Genomic DNA, 13,844 nt, shown 5'->3' on the forward strand with positions numbered 1-13,844 from the left:
TGAATAAGTGGGTAGCTACTGACAAGCATTAAGCATGTCACACAGCCCAAACATATAACATTTCAGGACACACCACACAGTTAACAACCACAGTGAAGTGTCAAAGCCCAAACATGTAACATTCAACAGGACACTTACACAACACATTCAAATCAAACAGTCAGACAACATACAAGAACATATACCCCAGCCGGCATTGCTCCCTGCCTATTTTCCTACAGCTCACTATGTGTGCGCACACCTTTATTCACAAACTCTTCAACTTATACTCTTTTACCAAAGCTGCTACAGCTCGATTGGCCGAATACCCTTAGATCCTATTTCGGTGAATTTGACATCTGCCTTACATGTAACAGATTAGCGGTTTAGCAGTTTTAATTTAGTTTGAGTGAAGGAATTCATTTTATAGCAAAATCCGAAATCGTGAAGAACTCATGAAAGTAAGCTTATTCTCGGATTCCTGAAACTTTAGATTTGCTCTTTCTTTTTCTGCAAAGTACAACGTTGTTTTTTTTTTGTTTAAATCTTTCTAGACATGGTAAATATGAAGGACAAAGCAGTTTTAACATAGTTTGAGTGAAGGAATTCATTTTATAGATAAAATCCCAAGAGTCTGCTGAGAAAAGAGAGTGAATGCGAAGTAGACTTTAACACGGCTCTGGGAGCGAGCCGAGTGTGGGCTAACCGGGAGAATTGCTTGAAAGAAACGCGACACCGAATGAGAGGTCAGAACAAAGCCTCAATACGGTGTTCCCGTGGTGTTTTTGTTGCTGCCTTGTCGATTGCACAGGGGCAAGCGTTTCAACCAAGCAACGCTCACCATGGGGAAGGTGGCTATGGCAACTAGCCTGATGCCCTGCTCCCGCAGTGACGGATAATCGTACTCTGGTTTCTCTTCATAACATACAAGTCTTTCGCCTTTTACTAAAGACTTTCGTGGAGAGCAGCACTAATGAGTTGTTTCTATTTTTGGCAGGCTTTACCTTTGCGGGTGAAGCCCTTTCTGTCTGTGCAAAAGAAATCTTGTTACTGTGCAGAGTGACTTCTCTGAGTAGAGTCGCCTTACTTGTTGCGATTGTGCCGATGTTCGAAGCTGGAGTGCAAAGTTGTTGCTTGAATGGTGCTTGCTGGAGCATGCGGGAGTGCAAAGTTATACCATTTAAAAGGGCTGAAGAGTGCTCAGTGCAGCGGGTGGGCGGAGGTGCAACGTGACACTCTGGCCACCTATGGCCATAAAAAGAACACTGCTACAAGTGCGCATTGTGCCAGCAAGGGCCCTCGGACCTGAAACAGTGGACAGTTATCGCTTCTCGGCCTTTTGGCTAAGATCAAGTGTAGTATCTGTTCTTATCAGTTTAATATGTCCTCTATACGAGGACTACATATTAAATGGATTTTTAAGAATAGGAGTTGAAAAAGAAGCTTGCTCCGTTCACTCCAAGCATTGACCCAGTACTGCAGTGCCGCTGGGAACGGTGCGCTCTTCTCTGCTCTTGTGAAAAAGCAAACAGCGGTGCAGGATGCAAGTTTCAGGGAGCCCAAGATGAAACTTTCTTTTAATCTGCTGAGAAAAGAGAGTGAATGCGAAGTAGACTTTAACACAGCTCTGGGAGCGAGCCGAGTGTGGGCTAACCGGGAGAATTGCTTGAAAGAAACGCGACACCGAATGAGTGGTCAGAACAAAGCCTCAATACGGTGTTCCCGTGGTGTTTGTGGCTGCCTTGTCTTTTGCACAGAGTAAAAGACAAGGCAGCCATCGAATAGGGCCCGATTGTTCCTACTTGGTCAGCCGAGGAGCAAGTGGGGGGAGCAAGCGTCTCAACCAAGCAAATCTCACCAAGTAGGAACAATCGGGCCCTATTCGATGGCTGCAACACCTGAAAGAGATATTGATGCGAGACCCGATCAAAAGCTTTTTCAAAGTCTAAATTTAAGATGACAAGCCGGGTGTTTCTGTCTCTAGCGTAATCAATGATGTCTCGAATCAGTACGAGGCTGTCGGTGAGTTGTCTCTCTGAGATGGCACAAGCCTGGTCTGGGTGAATTACCTCCTCTAAAACAGAGGACATCCGTGTCGTTAAAACCTTGCTAAAAAGTTTACAGTCAAAGTTTAAAAGTGTGATGGGCCTCCAATTCTTTAGGTCAGTAGACTTTAACACAGCTCTGGGAGCGAGCCGAGTGCGGGCTAACCGGGAGAATTGCTTGAAAGAAACGCCATACCAAATGAGCGGTCAGAACAAAGCCTCAATACGGTGTTCCCGTTATGTTTTTGTTGCTGCCGCTGTTTTTTTTTTCACAAGAGCGCACCTGTTGAGGGGGGGCCTGGGGGGGCCTGGGTGATGGTGGGTCTCAGGCCCGGGCTGCTGCGACTGGTGTGACCGGGTGGTTTGTTTGTTTGTTTTTTGTTGTTGTTTGTTTGTTTTTTGTAGAGGTCCTCCGGAGTGGGGTTGGGTTGAGTGGGGTGGGGCGGGATGGGTACCTTCTGGGGGTACAGTAGCTCCCAGAATATGGTCGCTGCAGGCCCCTGGCCTGGTGGACATCAGGCCCTCCTGTCCTGTGTTGGCTCCCTGGTAGCGGGGATGCCTATTGCAGCCAGTCCCTGGCTGCCCCCAGTGTATATCCCCATACCCCTCTCCCTTCTGGCTCCTGTACACAGCACACACTCACACATGAAGGGTTTTGGGGGCGTGTGTGTTCGGTGGGGTGTAGTGGACTCTGCAGTAGTTGCCCTCTGCAGTTCCCACCCCTGTTTTAATTACACCTTAGACATTACTACTTATCAAACACACTCACACACACACATTAGGTCTTGGGGGGTGGTTACACTGAGTGGCATCTGGTGGGCGGGGCTCTTTGGGTATGTAGGCTGCCCAGAGGGCCACGCTCCCAGTTCTACAAATTTGGCTGCCCCTCAATTTTAATTGCTCACTATTAGAAAATATTGAAGAGCCAGAAGGGTGAGGGGAGGGGTCTTCTTCGCACACCCCTGCTTCCTGGTTGCTGCTCGGGGCGGGAGGGGCCAGGAGGATTAATTAATTGTTCTGCTGGTTTGGGGTCTGTGGTGGCTGGGGGGCTGCTGGCCCCCTGGTGTGCCCGCTGCACTACACCCCAGCGGAGTCGAGGGAGGGAGGACGTGTAGATGTATGGGACATGAAAGTGTGTGTGGTAATGATTGGGCCTGGATCTTGGACTTGCTGTCGCCTGGCCTGCCTGTGCTTCTCCCGATGGGGGGGGCGGCGTGGCCTCTCTCCGCTGCTCGCGACTTCACCCACCTGTGGGCACGTCTTGACTCCCAGGGCACTTGGCCAGGGGTGCTGGGGCAGGCACTGACCCACTGTGTGGCTGTCTGGGGCGCTTGGCCCTCCTGGGTATTGGGTGGGGCCTCTGCCGGGGGGTTTGGGGGCGCTCGGGCTCCTGGGGCCCGGATCCAGTGCACGGCCCATGTCTGGGCGGCTGGGGCCTGGCGACGTCGGTGGGCTGTTGCCCCTGGCTCCCGGAGGGCCTCTGCCCTATGCTTATGGGGGCTCTTTCCGGGGGCTTCCTCTGCAGTCTTCTGGGTGGATGCGTGGTTGCCCCTGCGGTGGGCTTCCTGGGTTCTGTGCTCTGTGGGGGAACCTTTTCTTAACTGCTTTTTTACAAACTTTGGTCGGACGTTCACACCTTCTTGCAGCCGAACACCTACACTTCCGGTTTTGATAGTGTATATTCGGGCATACGAACCTTTTCTTACCCGCTTTTTACAAACCATGGTCGGACTTTAACACCTTCTCTTAGCTGAACAACTCCGCTCCCTCTTTTGATTGTGTACAGTCGGGTATTTTAACCTTTTCTTACCCGCTTTTTACCAACTATGATCGGACATTCACACCGTCTTACAGCGGAACACCTCCGCTCCCTCTTTTGATGGTGTATGTTCGGGCATTCGAACCTTTTCTTACCCGCTTTTTACAAACCAGGGTCGGACTTTCACACCTTTTAGTAGCCGAACAACTCCGCTCCCGCTATTGATTGTGTACAGTCGGGTATTTTAACCTTTTCTTACCCGCTTTTTACCAACTATGGTCGGACATTCACACCGTCTTACAGCGGAACACCTCCTCTCCCGCTTATGATCATGTACGGTTTGATATTCGAAAATTTACTTTCTTGTTTTAAAGCAATTATTGATGGACATTCAAACCTTCTTTTTGATGGTGTATAGTCGGGCTTTCGAGCCTTTTCTTCCCGGTTTTTACAAACCATGGTCGGACTTTCACACCTTCTTGTAGCCGAACAACTCCACTCCTGCTATTGATTGTGTACAGTCGGGTATTTTAACCTTTTCTTACCCGCTTTTTACCAACTATGGTCGGACATTCACACCGTCTTACAGCGGAACACCTCCGCTCCCGCTTTTGATGGTGTATAGTCGGGCATTCGAACCTTTTCTTACCCGCTTTTTACAAACTATGGTGGGACATTCAAACCTTCTTGTATCCGAAAACCTCCGCTCTCTCTTTTGATCATACATTAACGGACATTCGCACCTTTTCTTACCCGCTTTTTACAAACCATGGTCGGACTTTCACACCTTCTTGTAGCCGAACACATCCGCTCCCGCTATTGATTGTGTACAGTCGGGTATTTTAACCTTTTCTTACCCGCCTTTTACCAACTATGGTCGGACATTCACACCTTCGTACAGCGGAACACCTCCGCTCCCTCTTTTGATGGTGTATGTTCGGGCATTCGAACCTTTTCTTACCCGCTTTTTACAAACCAGGGTCGGACTTTCACACCTTTTAGTAGCCGAACAACTCCGCTCCCGCTATTGATTGTGTACAGTCGGGTATTTTAACCTTTTCTTACCCGCTTTTTACCAACTATGGTCGGACATTCACACCGTCTTACAGCGGAACACCTCCTCTCCCGCTTATGATCATGTACGGTTTGATATTCGAAAATTTACTTTCTTGTTTTAAAGCAATTATTGATGGACATTCAAACCTTCTTTTTGATGGTGTATAGTCGGGCTTTCGAGCCTTTTCTTCCCGGTTTTTACAAACCATGGTCGGACTTTCACACCTTCTTGTAGCCGAACAACTCCACTCCTGCTATTGATTGTGTACAGTCGGGTATTTTAACCTTTTCTTACCCGCTTTTTACCAACTATGGTCGGACATTCACACCGTCTTACAGCGGAACACCTCCGCTCCCGCTTTTGATGGTGTATAGTCGGGCATTCGAACCTTTTCTTACCCGCTTTTTACAAACTATGGTGGGACATTCAAACCTTCTTGTATCCGAAAACCTCCGCTCTCTCTTTTGATCATACATTAACGGACATTCGCACCTTTTCTTACCCGCTTTTTACAAACCATGGTCGGACTTTCACACCTTCTTGTAGCCGAACACATCCGCTCCCGCTATTGATTGTGTACAGTCGGGTATTTTAACCTTTTCTTACCCGCCTTTTACCAACTATGGTCGGACATTCACACCTTCGTACAGCGGAACACCTCCGCTCCCTCTTTTGATGGTGTATGTTCAGGTATTCAAACCTTTTCTTACCCGCTTTTTCCAAACTATGGTCGGCTATTCACAGCTTCCTCTCCACCATACTTGTATGGTTGGATATTCACACCCACTTGCATCCGAAGACCTCTGCCCCAAATTTTTTTGATAATTAGTCGGACATTCGCACCTTACCCGATTTTGGCAAACTATGGCCTTCTTGCAGCCAAACACCTCTGATCTCGCATTTGATGATGTAAGGTTTGGCATTCAGACCTTGCTTCACCTGCTTTTCACCAAATATAGTCGGACATTCACACCTTCTTGCAGCCGAACACTTCCGCTCCACCTTTTAGTGTTCTATCACACCTTTTTTTCACCGCATTTTATACATTATGGTCGGAAATTTTCAACCACTCTCATCCGAAGACCTCTCCTCCCGCTTTTGTTAATATATTTGAACTTTAGTTCCGCTCCCTGTTTTGATCATATATGGTCTGGCAATACTACCTTTTCTTACCCGTTTGTGAGTAATTATGGCTGGACATTCACACCTACTTGCAGCCGAACACAACCCCTCTCGCTTTTGATGATGTATGGACCGGCATTTTTACCTTTTCTAACACATTTTTCAGCAATTATGGTCGGAGATTCACACCTACTCACAGCCGAACAACTCCGCTCCCGCATTTGATGATGTATAGTCGGGCATTCTCACCCTTTCTCATCAGCTTTTTGCAAATTATGATCTGACATTCACACCTACTTGCAGTCGAAAAGCTCTGCTCCCGCTTTTGATTATGTTTGGTTGGATATTCGAACCTTTTCTTAACTGCTTTTTACATATTTTTGTTGGACATTCACACCTTCTTGTAGCCGAACACTTCCACTCCTGCTTTTGATGATGTATGGTTGGGCATTCACACCTTTTTTTTGCCCATTTTTCAGGAATTATGGGTGGACATTCACACCTTGCAGCTGAACACCTCCTATCCCACTTATGATCATGTGCGGTTTGATTTTCGAAAAGTTTCTTTCATGTTTTCTAGCAATTATTGATGGACATTTAGACCTTCTTGCAGCTGAACACCACCTCTCCCGATTTTGATTATGTATGGACCGGCATTTTTACCTTTTCTAACACATTTCTAAATTGAGAAAGGAAATTATTTTAGAGGAATCACTAGAGTTTAGATCCCACATTTGTTGATAGGCATTCATTTATTTCTTCACTTCTGATAAAAATGATAAGACTGACCTAAAGAATTGGAGGCCCATCACACTTTTAAACTTTGACTGTAAACTTTTTAGCGAGGTTTTAACGACACGGATGTCCTCTGTTTTAGAGGAGGTAATTCACCCAGACCAGGCTTGTGCCATCTCAGAGAGACAACTCACCGACAGCCTCGTACTGATTCGAGACATCATTGATTACGCTAGAGACAGAAACACCCGGCTTGTCATCTTAAATTTAGACTTTGAAAAAGCTTTTGATCGGGTCTCGCATCAATATCTCTTTCAGGTGTTGCAGCCATCGAATAGGGCCCGATTGTTCCTACTTGGTGAGATTTGCTTGGTTGAGACGCTTGCTCCCCCCACTTGCTCCTCGGCTGACCAAGTAGGAACAATCGGGCCCTATTCGATGGCTGCCTTGTCTTTTACTCTGTGCAAAAGACAAGGCAGCCACAAACACCACGGGAACACCGTATTGAGGCTTTGTTCTGACCACTCATTCGGTGTCGCGTTTCTTTCAAGCAATTCTCCCGGTTAGCCCACACTCGGCTCGCTCCCAGAGCTGTGTTAAAGTCTACTTCGCATTCACTCTCTTTTCTCAGCAGATTAAAAGAAAGTTTCATCTTGGGCTCCCTGAAACTTCCATCCTGCACCGCTGTTTGCTTTTTCACAAGAGCAGAGAAGAGCGCACCGTTCCCAGCGGCACTGCAGTACTGGGTCGATGCTTGGAGTGAACGGAGCAAAGCTTCTTTTTCAACTCCTATTCTTAAAAATCCATTTAATATGTAGTCCTCGTATAGAGGACATATTAAACTGATAAGAACAGATACTACACTTGATCTTAGCCAAAAGGCCGAGAAGCGATAACTGTCCACTGTTTCAGGTCCGAGGGCCCTTGCTGGCACAATGCGCACTTGTAGCAGTGTTCTTTTTATGGCCATAGGTGGCCAGAGTGTCACGTTGCACCTCCGCCCACCCGCTGCACTGAGCACTCTTCAGCCCTTTTAAATGGTATAACTTTGCACTCCCGCATGCTCCAGCAAGCACCATTCAAGCAACAACTTTGCACTCCAGCTTCGAACATCGGCACAATCGCAACAAGTAAGGCGACTCTACTCAGAGAAGTCACTCTGCACAGTAACAAGATTTCTTTTGCACAGACAGAAAGGGCTTCACCCGCAAAGGTAAAGCCTGCCAAAAATAGAAACAACTCATTAGTGCTGCTCTCCACGAAAGTCTTTAGTAAAAGGCGAAAGACTTGTATGTTATGAAGAGAAACCAGAGTACGATTATCCGTCACTGCGGGAGCAGGGCATCAGGCTAGTTGCCATAGCCACCTTCCCGATGGTGAGCGTTGCTTGGTTGAAACGCTTGCCCCTGTGCAATCGACAAGGCAGCAACAAAAACACCACGGGAACACCGTATTGAGGCTTTGTTCTGACCACTCATTCGGTGTCGCGTTTCTTTCAAGCAATTCTCCCGGTTAGCCCACACTCGGCTCGCTCCCAGAGCTGTGTTAAAGTCTACTTCGCATTCACTCTCTTTTCTCAGCAGATTAAAAGAAAGTTTCATCTTGGGCTCCCTGAAACTTCCATCCTGCACCGCTGTTTGCTTTTTCACAAGAGCAGAGAAGAGCGCACCGTTCCCAGCGGCACTGCAGTACTGGGTCGATGCTTGGAGTGAACGGAGCAAAGCTTCTTTTTCAACTCCTATTCTTAAAAATCCATTTAATATGTAGTCCTCGTATAGAGGACATATTAAACTGATAAGAACAGATACTACACTTGATCTTAGCCAAAAGGCCGAGAAGCGATAACTGTCCACTGTTTCAGGTCCGAGGGCCCTTGCTGGCACAATGCGCACTTGTAGCAGTGTTCTTTTTATGGCCATAGGTGGCCAGAGTGTCACGTTGCACCTCCGCCCACCCGCTGCACTGAGCACTCTTCAGCCCTTTTAAATGGTATAACTTTGCACTCCCGCATGCTCCAGCAAGCACCATTCAAGCAACAACTTTGCACTCCAGCTTCGAACATCGGCACAATCGCAACAAGTAAGACGACTCTACTCAGAGAAGTCACTCTGCACAGTAACAAGATTTCTTTTGCACAGACAGAAAGGGCTTCACCCGCAAAGGTAAAGCCTGCCAAAAATAGAAACAACTCATTAGTGCTGCTCTCCATGAAAGTCTTTAGTAAAAGGCGAAAGACTTGTATGTTATGAAGAGAAACCAGAGTACGATTATCCGTCACTGCGGGAGCAGGGCATCAGGCTAGTTGCCATAGCCACCTTCCCGATGGTGAGCGTTGCTTGGTTGAAACGCTTGCCCCTGTGCAATCGACAAGGCAGCAACAAAAACACCACGGGAACACCGTATTGAGGCTTTGTTCTGACCGCTCATTCGGTGTCGCGTTTCTTTCAAGCAATTCTCCCGGTTAGCCCACACTCGGCTCGTTCCCAGAGCCGTGTTAAAGTCTACTTCGCATTCACTCTCTTTTCTCAGCAGACTCTTGGGATTTTATCTATAAAATGAATTCCTTCACTCAAACTATGTTAAAACTGCTTTGTCCTTCATATTTACCATGTCTAGAAAGATTTAAACAAAAAAAAACAACGTTGTACTTTGCAGTAAAAGAAAGAGCAAATCTAAAGTTTCAGGAATCCGAGAATAAGCTTACTTTCATGAGTTCTTCACGATTTCGGATTTTGCTATAAAATGAATTCCTTCACTCAAACTAAATTAAAACTGCTAAACCGCTAATCTGTTACATGTAAGGCAGATGTCAAATTCACCGAAATAGGATCTAAGGGTATTCGGCCAATCGAGCTGTAGCAGCTTTGGTAAAAGAGTATAAGTTGAAGAGTTTGTGAATAAAGGTGTGCGCACACATAGTGAGCTGTAGGAAAATAGGCAGGGAGCAATGCCGGCTGGGGTATATGTTCTTGTATGTTGTCTGACTGTTTGATTTGAATGTGTTGTGTAAGTGTCCTGTTGAATGTTACATGTTTGGGCTTTGACACTTCAATGTGGTTGTTAACTGTGTGGTGTGTCCTGAAATGTTATATGTTTGGGCTGTGTGACATGCTTAATGCTTGTCAGTAGCTACCCACTTATTCATATATAGCAACTGACAACATAAGAAGTCTGGACATACTTTGATAGTAGTTGTAGAAGTATCCTTATTGATAATAGATAAACTAATTCATAGTGATAGAACAGTAGATGAACAGGTGCCTGCACATGTCTCACGAAAATAAAATGGGTGTATGATTGCTGACGGCAGAGCAATACTGCCAAACTTATGAGTTCTTGTGGCAAACTTGATTCAGTGTCTTGACGTGTATACGCTGTTTCGCTGACTTGATTGTCACAAGAAACAAAGTGTGTTTGATAAGATCCGACCATTTTATTACGGGAGTATCAGTATGTATGGATTCTGATGTGACTGATAAACCCATTCGTATCGTAAGCATAATCTAATACGTGAGACAACGCCCTGGCACACAATCAAAAAAAAAAGAGAGAGCCGTTTTGTGTCCCCACAGTCCATAATGTAGAAAAGAGAGAAAAAAGCCTTTCTGATTTGGTGTGTGTGCTCACAGTGCAGAGTGTAGAGAAAAGAGAGAAAAGAAAGCCGTTTTGGTGTCACGGGTGTTGTGACTTACACACACACATTTCTGAATTGAGAAAGGAAATTATTTTAGAGGAAGCACTAGAGTTTAGATCCCACATTTGTTGATAGGCATTCATTTATTTCTTCACTTCTGATGAAGTTTCAACAATAAACAACAAACTTTGTATTATGAGAAAGAACCAGACTCATTCTTCAGGAATCCGAAAATAAGCTCTATTTTACGAGTTATGCACGAATTCGGATTCTCCTATAAAACGAATTCCTTAACTCTAACCAAGTTAAGACTGCTTTGTCCTTCATATTTATTCATGTCTAATCAAGTTTCAACGATAAACAACGTTGTACTTTGTAGAATGAGAAAGAACTTCTTCAGCAATAAGCATCTCTCGACATATGACGAAATACAGATTTTGCTATAAAATTAATTCCTTCTATCAGCCTGACTTAAAACTGTTTGTCCTCCTTATTTATCCACTTCAAATCAAGTTTCAACAATTAAAAAAATGTTGTAGTTTGAGAAAAAACAACTTAATCTTAAGCAATCAGTAGGGTAAGAAAGGGTAAGAAAAGGTGCAAATGCCAACCATACATCACTAAAAGGTGGAGCGGAAGTATTCGGCTGCAAGTAGGTGCGAATGCCTGACAATGTATGATCAAAAGAGGGAGCGGAGGTTTTCGGCTGCAAGGTCTGAATGTCCAACCATAATTTGTAAAAACCGGGGAAGAAAAGGCTCGAAAGCCCGACTATACACCATCAAAAGCGGGAGCGGAGGTGTTCGGCTGCAAGAAGGTGTGAATGTCTGACCATAGTTTGTAAAAAGCGGGTAAGAAAAGGTTCGAATGCCCGAACATACACCATCAAAGGAGGGAGCGGAGGTGTTCCGCTGTAAGAAGGTGTGAATGTCCGACCATAGTTGGCAAAAAGCAGGTAAGAAAAGGTTAAAATACCCGATTGTACACAATCAATAGCGGGAGCAGAGTTGTTCCACTACTAAAAGGTGTGAAAGTCCGACCATGGTTTGTAAAAAGCGGGTAAGAAAAGGTGCGAATGCCCGACAATGTATGATCAAAAGAGGGAGCGGAGGTTTTCGGCTGAAACAACGTCTGAATGTCCATCCATATTTTGTAAAAATCTGGGAAGAAAAGGCTCGAAAGCCCGACTATACACCATCAACAGCTGGAGCGGAGGTGTTCAGCTGCAAGAAGGTCTGAATGTCCATCAATAATTGCTAGAAAACATGGAAGAGAATTTTCGAATATCAAACCGCACATGATCATAAGCGGGAGAGGAGGTGTTCAAATGCAAGAAGGTGTGAATGTCCACCCATAATTACTGCAAAATGGGTAAGAAAAGGTACGAATGCCCAACCATACATGATCCTCACAGGGAGCGGAGGTGTTTGGCTGCGACAAGGTGTGTATGTCCACCCATAATTAATGAAAAGCGGGCAACAAGTAGGTTTGAATACCCATCATCAAAAGCAGGAGTGGATGTGTTCGGCTACAAGAAGGTTTGAATGTCTGACCATAGTTTGTAAAAAGCGGGTAAGAAAAGGTTCGAATGCCCGAACATACACCATCAAAGGAGGGAGCGGAGGTGTTCCGCTGTAAGAAGGTGTGAATGTCCAACCATAATTGGCAAAAGGCAGGTAAGAAAAGGTTAAAATACCCTATTGTACACAATCAATAGCGGGAGCAGAGTTGTTCCGCTACTAAAAGGTGTGAAAGTCCGACCATGAATTGTAAAAAGCGGGTAAGAAAAGGTGCGAATGCCCGACAATGTATGATCAAAAGAGGGAGTGGAGGTTTTCGGCTGAAAGAAGGTCTGAATGTCCATCCATAATTTGTAAAAATCGGGGAAGAAAAGGCTCGAAAGCCCGACTATACACCATCAACAGCTGGAGCGGAGGTGTTCAGCTGAAAGAAGGTCTGAATGTCCATCAATAATTGCTAGAAAACATGGAAGAGAATTTTCGAATATCAAACCGCACATGATCATAAGCGGGAGAGGAGGGGTTAAAATGCAAAAAGGTGTGAATGTCCACCCATAATTACTGCAAAATGGGTAAGAAAAGGTACGAATGCCCAACCATACATCATCAAAAGCAGGAGTGGATGTGTTCGGCTACAAGAAGGTTTTAATGTCCGACCATAGTTTGTAAAAAGCGGGTTAGAAAAGGTTCGAATGCCCGAACATACACCATCAAAAGAGGGAGCGGAGGTGTTCCACTGTAAGAAGGTGTGAATGTCTGAACATAGTTGGTAAAAAGCGGGTAAGAAAAGGTGAAAATACCCGACTGTACACAATCAATAGCGGGAGCGGAGTTGTTCGGCTACTAAAAGGTGTGAAAGTCCGACCCTGGTTTGTAAAAAGCGGGTAAGAGAAGGTGCGAATGCCCGACAATGTATGATCAAAAGAGGGAGCGGAGGTTTTCGGCTGCAAGAAGGTCTGAATGTCCAACAATAATTTTGTAAAAACCGGGGAAGAAAAGGCTCGAAAGCCCGACTATACATCATCAAAAGCGGGAGCGGAGGTGTTCAGCTGCAAGAAGGTCTGAATGTCCATCAATAATTGCTAGAAAACATGAAAGAAAATTTTCGAATATCAAACCACACATCATCATAAGCGGGAGAGGAGGTGTTCAGCTGCAAGAAGGTGTGAATGTCCGACCATAGTTTGTAAAAAATGGGTAAGAAAAGGTGCGAATGCTCAACCATACATCATCAAAAGCAGGAGTGGATGTGTTCGGCTAAAAGAAGGTATGAATGTCCGACCATAGTTCGTAAAATGCGGGTAAGAAAAGGTTCGAATGCCCGAACATACACCATCAAAAGAGGGAGCGGAGTTGTTCGGCTACAAGAAGGTGTGAAAGTCCGACCATGGTTTGTAAAAAGCGGGTAAGAAAAGGTTCGAATGCCCGAATATATACCATCAAAAGCGGAAGCTGAGGTGTTCGGCTGCAAGAAGGTGTGAACGTCCGACCAAAGTTTGTAAAAAGCAGTGAAGAAAAGTTTAGAATATCCAACCAAACATAATCAAAAGCGGGAGCAGAGCTGTTCGACTGCAAGTAGGTGTGAATGTCAGATCATAATTTGCAAAAAGCTGATGAGAAAGGGTGAGAATGCCCGACTATACACCATCAAATGCGGGAGCGGAAGTGTTCGGCTGTGAGTAGGTGTGAATATCAAACCATAATTGCTGAAAAATGTGTTAGAAAAGACTAGAATCCTTGACCATACATCATCAAAAGTGGGAAAAGTGGTGTTCGGCTGCAAGTAGGAGTGAATGTCCAGCCATAATTACTCACAAACCGGTAAGAAAAGGTAGTATTGCCAGACCATACATTATCAAAACAGGGAGCGGAGGTGGTTCAGCTGCAAGGTGTGAATGTCTGACTAAAGTTTATAAAAAGCGGGTAAGACAAGGTGCGAATGCCTGACAATGTATGATCAAATGAGGGAGCGGAGGTTTTCGGCTGCAAGGTC

General features: G+C 45.4%; 6 non-coding genes across 6 annotated transcripts; 2 read left to right on the forward strand and 4 right to left on the reverse strand.

Moving 5' to 3' along the window:
* The first annotated feature begins 880 nt into the window (after positions 1-880).
* On the forward strand, positions 881-994 carry LOC140280689 (U5 spliceosomal RNA). The gene has a single exon (XR_011909622.1). It is a non-coding gene; the product is annotated as a U5 spliceosomal RNA (small nuclear RNA).
* Positions 995-1,302: 308 nt separating this feature from the next.
* Positions 1,303-1,486, forward strand: LOC140280478 (U2 spliceosomal RNA). Its single transcript, XR_011909442.1, has one exon. It is a non-coding gene; the product is annotated as a U2 spliceosomal RNA (small nuclear RNA).
* A 5,920-nt stretch (positions 1,487-7,406) lies between these two features.
* Positions 7,407-7,591, reverse strand: LOC140280496 (U2 spliceosomal RNA). Its single transcript, XR_011909458.1, has one exon. It is a non-coding gene; the product is annotated as a U2 spliceosomal RNA (small nuclear RNA).
* Positions 7,592-7,899: 308 nt separating this feature from the next.
* On the reverse strand, positions 7,900-8,013 carry LOC140280690 (U5 spliceosomal RNA). The gene has a single exon (XR_011909623.1). It is a non-coding gene; the product is annotated as a U5 spliceosomal RNA (small nuclear RNA).
* Positions 8,014-8,355: 342 nt separating this feature from the next.
* LOC140280497 (U2 spliceosomal RNA) lies at positions 8,356-8,540 on the reverse strand. Its single transcript, XR_011909459.1, has one exon. It is a non-coding gene; the product is annotated as a U2 spliceosomal RNA (small nuclear RNA).
* Positions 8,541-8,848: 308 nt separating this feature from the next.
* LOC140280747 (U5 spliceosomal RNA) lies at positions 8,849-8,962 on the reverse strand. Its single transcript, XR_011909676.1, has one exon. It is a non-coding gene; the product is annotated as a U5 spliceosomal RNA (small nuclear RNA).
* Positions 8,963-13,844: the final 4,882 nt, after the last annotated feature.

This window comes from Leuresthes tenuis, unplaced genomic scaffold (assembly GCF_036924035.1).
Source record: "Leuresthes tenuis unplaced genomic scaffold, fLeuTen1.0.hap1 SCAF_21, whole genome shotgun sequence".
NCBI lineage: Eukaryota > Metazoa > Chordata > Actinopteri > Atheriniformes > Atherinopsidae > Leuresthes > Leuresthes tenuis.